Source organism: Triticum aestivum, chromosome 4B (assembly GCF_018294505.1).
Source record: "Triticum aestivum cultivar Chinese Spring chromosome 4B, IWGSC CS RefSeq v2.1, whole genome shotgun sequence".
Classification (NCBI taxonomy): Eukaryota; Viridiplantae; Streptophyta; class Magnoliopsida; order Poales; family Poaceae; genus Triticum; species Triticum aestivum.
In genome coordinates, this window is record NC_057804.1 from 15,777,274 (window position 1) to 15,785,490 (window position 8,217).

Genomic DNA, 8,217 nt, shown 5'->3' on the forward strand with positions numbered 1-8,217 from the left:
CGTCTCGTCTCAGACAGCAACGCCAGCAAAAAAAAAAGGAGTGAAGCTGATGCTTACAAGAAATGAGAAGATGGCCAACAAGATCCGAGGATGCGGTGACTTTATGTTCTCACCGGATGTATCGGGGGAAAGGCAGCCACCCAAGATCAGGACAACAACACAAAGCGGTAAAAAGATGTCCGAACGAGATCCAAGGACTTTAGATTCGCACCGGGTATATCGGGGAAGGGAAGGTGGCTAGCCATCCAACTCGCAGCTTGGCTCCCACTTCTTTTCAAGGAGGTACGGTGCGTGCGCGTGTGTGTGTGAGAGAGAGAGAGCCTTTGGAAAAGAAAGAATGAAAGAGGTGTGCGATCAGGACAAGAATATGTGTCTTAGTCTGATGATGCCAATTGCGAGCCACCCCTTGACGTGGAGAGCATGCACGAGCACAAATCATAAAGCAACACTCGCTCATGCTATTATTGTTTCTGTGATTATTCTTGGCTTTTGCGAGGAAGCTCGATCTAGTGCAGGAATCCAGTGATCTCCACAACCACTTTAATTGTTCCCTTCTTTCTCTCGTTCTTTCGTTATCCTGATTCCTTGTCCCATCTTCCATGGCAAATGCTGGAAAGCAGAAGCGATTCCATTGGCAAATTAGAAGTGGGGGCAATAGGGATACTTGCTACAACGATTGATTGATGGATGCTGCCGCGTGGCCGTACGGTCTTCTTCGCATCGAAATGATTGATGATGACATGATATACTATGATAATAATCTTAAAGCACAAGCTTTTTGGGGATTAACCTTCATTTCATTCTGGCTACTTCAGAATTCATTTCCTCAAAGAAAATAAAAAGTTACTTCGTAGTCACAGGGCATTAAGACACTATACAAAAAAGAAAAGAAAACACATGGCACTGAGGCATTTTTGCTATTGTGGAGAGCAATACTGGTCACTGCTGTTGGAATTGATCTACGGTTATAACAAACTGAGACAAATAAGGGGAGGATTTGCATCCCCAGTACATGCCCTGATCGGGGGCATTGACCCAACTTTTGGTTTTGGTCCCTGTCCCCTTCGCACCACTTACAAAATGAGGAGGTCGTACCCCTTGGGGTGAAACACACGTACGAAACACACGTACGGGTTAGCACCCAGTTACTCCTAACAGCCGATCTTGAAAGGGTGCTTAAGGGGATCAGAAGACCACCTCCACCGCCGGCCACCTCCAGGTCCGTGCCGGCGGCATCCTTCGTGTCTGCTACATCGCCTGCTGATGCCCTTCCTCCCGACGATCTTCTCACTGCTGGAGATGCTAAGGTGGAGCCAGGGGCTATCCTGTTAATGGATCAAGATAATCACGGTTAGTAACCACTATTCTGCTTGATGGGTGTTCTAATCAAGAGATCCAGATCCTAGTTATCTTAACTCTAAAGTATTATTGTTAACATTGGTATCTTGAGCCAGTTTGATCTCTGTTTAAGAACTCCAATTAGACTCGGTTTATGTTATTTACTAATCATGGTCTAATTCCTTACGAATTTGAGTAATGTTCATGCATAAATCGCTTCCGCTTACAGAATAATGATGATGACATCTGGGTTAAGTGCTAATTGCCCTGACTAATGTTTGCTAATTATGAAATAGCCGAAATTAAATTTTCGCCTAATATATTAGCACTGATTGTGGCCTCGGTTCAGAAAAGGATTCAATTTTTTTTTAAGAAAAGATCCCGAGAAAAAAAAAGCAGTTTTTCCCCAAATCCCGAGCACTAGAAGCAAAGAATAAATCCTCAACGTGTTTGGGCTGGGGGTGCTTACCCGCTCCAGATTGAAGATGTTGCCGTGCCGCACACACATCATGGACGCCTACGAGCATGGCCACCACGCCATGCGCGTCAACGTCAGTACCTCATGCTGCAGCAGCATCGTTGAAGGCGTGCCATCGCCATTCGCAGCGGCGGACGAGCCGCAGGTTTACGACGCCTAATGGATGACGCCGAGTGCCTCGCGTCACCGCCGGCGGGCACTTATGGCCGACCTGGCACCACTGCTCTCTCCTCCGGCATCCCGCAATAAATGTCGTGTAGCTGCACGGGTGGCCACGCTCGACGGAGCAGCGCGCGGGATCCCTCCGTTGCACGCTGCTCCGGCGAGCGGAGCCGCCGAACCGCCATGGACACCGGGCTCTCGCGCCTTGCTTTGTGCCGCCGCCAGTGGCGTTTCTGGTCGGTCGCGAGCGGAGAAAGCGGGGGAGGAGAGAAGAATGCGCTAGGGTTTGCCAGCGCAAGTCAGTTTTGTTCCGAAGGGAGCAACTTACAACCGTTAGATGGGATCGACGGCTGACGTTGATGCTCCGCTGCAGTCGGGCTGCGGGTGGCTTAGCGGGCCTAATCTGGCTGTAGGCTACGACCCAGGTTGTGTTGGCCCAGTATAAAGTTTTCTTATGTTAACGAATTTAGCTGCTGGATCGTTCCTTTTATGGGTTGCCGTTGGTTTTAGGCCGAAAATAAGTATCGAGTCGTTTTGTTTATTTTCAGTGCATTTGATGTGTTTCAAGTGGACTAAAAAAAAGGGTTGTTTCAAGTTTTCTTTTGATGGTTTATGCACTGTTTTATTAAGAAACAATATGCCCAAAAATGTCTAACAGGCAGTATTAATAATGATATTGTTTTTTCTTTAAAGGGCTGCCGTGGGTTCCTATCAGCCAAATTATGTCTTTTAGGCAATTGGTATTTTTGGTGCTTTTGAATCATGTTGTTAATATTAGTAATAATTTTTTATGCACTGTTAATACGTCTTGATTGCCTAAATTATGCTAAAGATAATGTTTGAATTTTCTGAATAAAATGGACCAATGAGAAATTTTATTTGGAAAATATTAATGTGGTATAATGTAAATGCCATATATGGCATTTTTAGTGGTGGTATTTTATTTTTATCATTTTAAAGTTTAAATATTAATGTTATGAAATGACATTTGTCATGATCACAATCTATAATGTTTCATTTCGTAATGTTTCAAATATTTTATATGCAAACTTATTTGAGTGTGAATTTAATGTTGATGCCATACTTATGACTTTTTCTTAAAGATGTGGTAATTTCTAATGGGCTCGGGCCACCTCAAGGAAAATGATGATGGACGCGTGGTTCGGTTTTCCGCACCGCACTATGTGTCATAATAATGTTGGGGCATTATGTCTATTGGGCAAAATAAAGTTTTTTGCTTGGTGCATTTCATGTCATTTTATTATGATATACACCATTGAAATATGCATAAAGACTCAAATAATGTTTATTGGGTTATGATCAATCCCCTAAACAAAAAATTTGTTTTCAAAAGTACATGTTGTCATATGTTTGACAACTCTTATTTGCCAAATGTTGTTATTTTGTGAATCCTTGCGAAAAATTTATGTCCAATTTTTTTTTGGAAAATGTTATGATATCCTGGCGATAATATTAATGGTATTTTCACTCTGAATGTCCTCTTTAGTGTTTACTCGGTGAGAGTGACATTTATGTTTATATGTTAATTCCAATGTCATTTTCATTGTATGTCATTGAGAATTCTAATGATAATTTTGACACTTATGTTCAATATTCATATTATCATTGTGAGATTTAGTGTCAAAAGGCATCAGTGTGCCTCATGGCACACATGATTATATTATGACATTGCTTTATGTTAATGATGGCAATTAATTTAGTCGTAGTTCTTGCTGGTCATTACAAGATTTTATATCTCTCTGGTCAAAATGGAACCAACGAGAAGTTTTGATTAGAGATTTAATGAGCAAATGTTCTAATTGCATATGATGATATTTTGGCCAACATTGATTGTGTTTCTCATGTGTCATTTACGAGTAAGTAAGGTTCTTTCTCATTATCTACCCAACGGTGATATAGATTAGAATAAAAATTAAGCATGCTCTTTGTTCATCTTATTGCTTGGTTAGTTTATGCTTGATTCTCTGTTATGATGATCATACAGTTGTCTCCTTTTTTTTCCAACAATAATAATGATGTCAAACAAATGTTTGACATAGACGAACCTTATGCAAAGAACTTTCCCACATGGAGAGTGGAGATCATTGTCTCATGTAAGGAATCTCCCAATGTTTTTCTGCCACTAAGGTTGAAGGATGTTAATCATGATGATAAGGCAGACATTGGGAGAGATCTCAAGACGCATGTGCCATCATGCACATTACTAATGCAAAGGAGACTAAAGTCAAAACTATTGGATTTATTCCACTAGCTTTTGGAGATGACTTAATTTTTCCATCTTATTGATGATATTTTGTTCATGCTCCTAGTTATTGGAGAACCTTAACTCTCAAACAGATGAGGTGATTTTGTATGTTATTAAGTCAACTCCAATTATGTAATGTTAGTCCCACCTTGGTGAGATGAGTTATGTTTTCACTAAATAAATCTTTTGTAAAGATTATATGCTATGTTACAATTGAAGATGTAAAAGAAGTGTAACTAATGAGACCTCATCAAAATTGTGGTTTTAGACCACATTTCGAGGGGGAGAATGGAAGTCTCATTTAATATGAGATGTGACGTTCACTTCTCCTACTTAGACCATATCATGTACAACTAAGCAAAATATGTATCTCAATTCTCTAATTAAGATGGAACCAACGAGAAGTCTTGGTTGGAGAGAATGTATGAAAAGCACATTATAATGTTGGTTGTCTAATTAAGATGCAACAAGTCTTATTTAGAAGAATGAATGAAAAATAACTCCTTTATTATGTTAATGTGTACTTAGTCCCTTATGAGCATTATGAAGCACACATGAATGCTAAAGTGGCAAGCTTGCTAGTCTAATGACCGTCATGATGTAACATGTTGATTATATATCTGACCAACGTCGTTTATAATCATATGGGACACTCACTCAAGTGGCATGTTTGTCAGTATTATGTGGCTTGTGGTTATATTTCTGACTAACGTTGTTTATAATCATTTGTCACGGTTCATTAAGTTCTTTTCCATCTTCAGCCCAACGGTGTTGTGGTTTAGAGCTGAGATGATTGTTATTAATATTTTGGATATATTTTCCATCTTCTAAATAAAGTGATCATCAGGGAACCTGGAGCGTATGAACATTAATCTTAAGGATAACTTCATTAGATCTTTGTTCATATGCATCAGGTAAATTGAGGGGAATTTATTTTTCTCTAATGCAATACTTATTGTTGAGACTCAACAATTTCCCTACGATAGATAATGTGTGTGAATGATCATCTTAGTGGCTTGTTGCCATATAGGATGAAGATTATGAGCCCTAATGATGTATGGAACTCCATAGAATTCCTCAGTGAGTTGTTGTGACATTTGTGTTATTACTATGACATGCTCTTGTGTTGACTTAGTTGATAATGTATGTATGACTCAACTGTACGGTTATGTCATGGGTGAAGTTGACATAAGGCATGTTATCTAAAGAAATACAATTATGAGATAATACAAGTGTTGGGACACTCATACCATAAGACGAGGGGGAGTAAGGTCACTACCTTGTGGAGATAGAATATTTTGGCGAGCCAAGTAATTTCTATCTTCTATTTGTAACATGAAGGATCTTGGTGATGCCTCATACTTTGCTTCTATTGAGTTTCGCCAAGATATAGGTTCAAAAGGAGTATAAGTTTTATTATGATGACATCATTGATAGAGTACGGAAGAAAATATTACATGGTAGTACGTACTCTATCTCACCTGCTACTAAATTCAAGGGCAATAAAGGTGGACAGTTTAGTGTCCAAGGAACCATTATGAACTGATCAGGTAATGTTAGTTCCTTATGCTTCAGTTGTCAGAAGCAATGCAAGTATTCAAATATCAACTTGCCCTATTTATGACCGGGATAATTGGCAAATATACAAGTCCAGAAATGGACAACCGGAGAAGCCGTGAAAAGTCTTGTAGATATGCAAGGCAATAAAAGTTTACATGCTCACTACTAACAAGTCTGATAACCTCAATATCCTTGGTTATTCAGACATTGTTTCTGCGAGGTGTGTGGATATTAAAGTTTCCACGTTATGTTACATCCTCACTCTCGCATATGGAGCTATATCGTGGAAAAGCTCCATAATGACATTGATGGCATTAGAAATAATGCAATTTACGATGTGGCACGTTAAGAGGCTATTGGGCGGGTTGTATGTCAAAGAAGTTCTATTCCCGAAATTAAGGTGGTAGACAACATTTATAAAAACCACCTACTGCATTATGAACACGCAGTTTTCTATGCGAGTAACAACAAGTCAAATGGTGTTGCCAAAACCATTGACAATATGTATCATGTTGTGAAAGATAGAATCCAAGATCAAGCTAATGATGTTAAGCATATAAAAATGATTTGTATGTATTACGGATCCGTTTACCAAAGAGGCTCACCACCCATACTCATGATTATGTTGCCGGCATGGGTTAGGAAAGCTTTTTGATCCTGGAAATTAGGACCATCTTATAAACCAACTCCCAAAAGTATTATGTTTTCCATTTCGAGATAGAGTGATGTACTATAGGTAAAGAGGTTCAGTGGCATCTCATTGGTCATTGCAACACTTTATTTTGGTGTGTTATTTCTATCGAGTGTGGGCTTATGATGTTTATTAACCATATGATCAAGGGGGAGAATGTTGGAATTGATCTACGGTTATAACAAACTGAGACAAAGAAGGGGAGGATTTGCATCCCCAGTACATGCCCTGATCGGGGGCATTGACCCAACTTTTGGTTTTGGTCCCTGTCCCCTTCGCACCACTTACAAAATGAGGAGGTCGTACCCCTTGGGGTGTAACACACGTACGGGTTAGCACCCGGTTACTCCTAACAGCCGATCCTGAAAGGGTGCTTAAGGGGATCAGAAGACCACCTCCACCGCCGGCCACCTCCAGGTCCGTGCCGGCGGCATCCTTCGTGTCTGCTACATCGCCTGCTGATGCCCTTCCTCCCGACGATCTTCTCACTGCTGGAGATGCTAAGGTGGAGCCAGGGGCTATCCTGTTAATGGATCAAGATAATCACGGTTAGTAACCACTATTCTGCTTGATGGGTGTTCTAATCAAGAGATCCAGATCCTAGTTATCTTAACTCTAAAGTATTATTGTTAACAACTGCTACTAGCTACAGCTAGCCCACCGTCCCATGTATGTGCATCTCACTCAGCCATGGAAAATTAAAGCTGGGTAGGATGAGTGCTGTGGTGTTTGTCCATGACAGCGCTCTCACAATCACAAAAAGCAGCCTGATCTGCTTCCCCCACATTGAGCGCATGGTTGATATATACTCCCTCCGTTTCTAAATATAAGTCTTTGTAGGTATTTCACTATAGACCACATATAGATGTATATAGATGCATTTTGTGTGTAGATTCATTCATTTTGCTTCGAATGTGGTCCATAGTGAAATCTCTTTAAAGACTTATATTTAGGAACGGAGGGAGTAAAACTTTCTGATAATCCCTAGCTTTCCATAGCCCCCCATGCATGTGCATGCACCAACGCTAGCTACTAGCTCGATCAGTAGATCCAAAAAGGCTAGTGGTTAGCGTAGCATACAGCCAGGAGAACAAATCTTTGCCATCTTTGCTGGGTATTGTCTGTCCCTTGGTCACTTAATCGGCTCTCAGGGAGGAATAAATTAGGTTAACTGGTTCCATGTGGTGGTGTAGTAGAAGCTAGTAGCTAGTATGCCATTTGTGCAGCACTAAACCAAAGGCTCGATCAAGTTCAAGTAGGAACTAGTAGCTAGTAGGAACAAAAGATATCTCTTGCTTTTTGTGGAGCGAAAATTCCTCACATCAACCTTTATCCATCGTCAAACGATGTTCCTGTCTCTGTCCTTTCATTTCACCCATACATTCACCTTTCGATCGACTGAAATAGAAAATGGGCCCTTCTAATTGCATTAGGTTTAGATGTGACGCTTGTTGAGAGAAGCCACTGGCACCAAATGTTAGGTGAATTTTCGCTTTGTGAAACGCCATTCACCTGCAACTGCGCTGCTTAGGTTTCGCCTGGCTTGTCTGGTCGAATGGTGTAATTAATCGTCTCATTTTCCATGCAGCCTAACTTTTCTAACTTTAGCTAATACTAGCATGTAAAAGTTTGGATTAGTGTAAAAAATGTATAATTGGATGTTCCATGGAAAACATTTCTATAACTTTTTTTTTTGCTGGCCAAAGATGTATTTTAAGAGGG

General features: G+C 40.4%; 2 long non-coding RNA genes across 2 annotated transcripts; one reads left to right on the forward strand and one right to left on the reverse strand.

The window, feature by feature from the left end:
- Positions 1-898: 898 nt before the first annotated feature.
- LOC123090617 (uncharacterized) lies at positions 899-2,232 on the reverse strand. The gene is made up of 2 exons (XR_006442500.1): positions 1,808-2,232; positions 899-1,325 (listed from the first exon to the last, which is right to left on the reverse strand). It is a non-coding gene; the product is annotated as an uncharacterized lncRNA (long non-coding RNA).
- On the forward strand, positions 1,197-4,400 carry LOC123090618 (uncharacterized). The gene is made up of 2 exons (XR_006442501.1): positions 1,197-1,350; positions 4,039-4,400. It is a non-coding gene; the product is annotated as an uncharacterized lncRNA (long non-coding RNA).
- Positions 4,401-8,217: the final 3,817 nt, after the last annotated feature.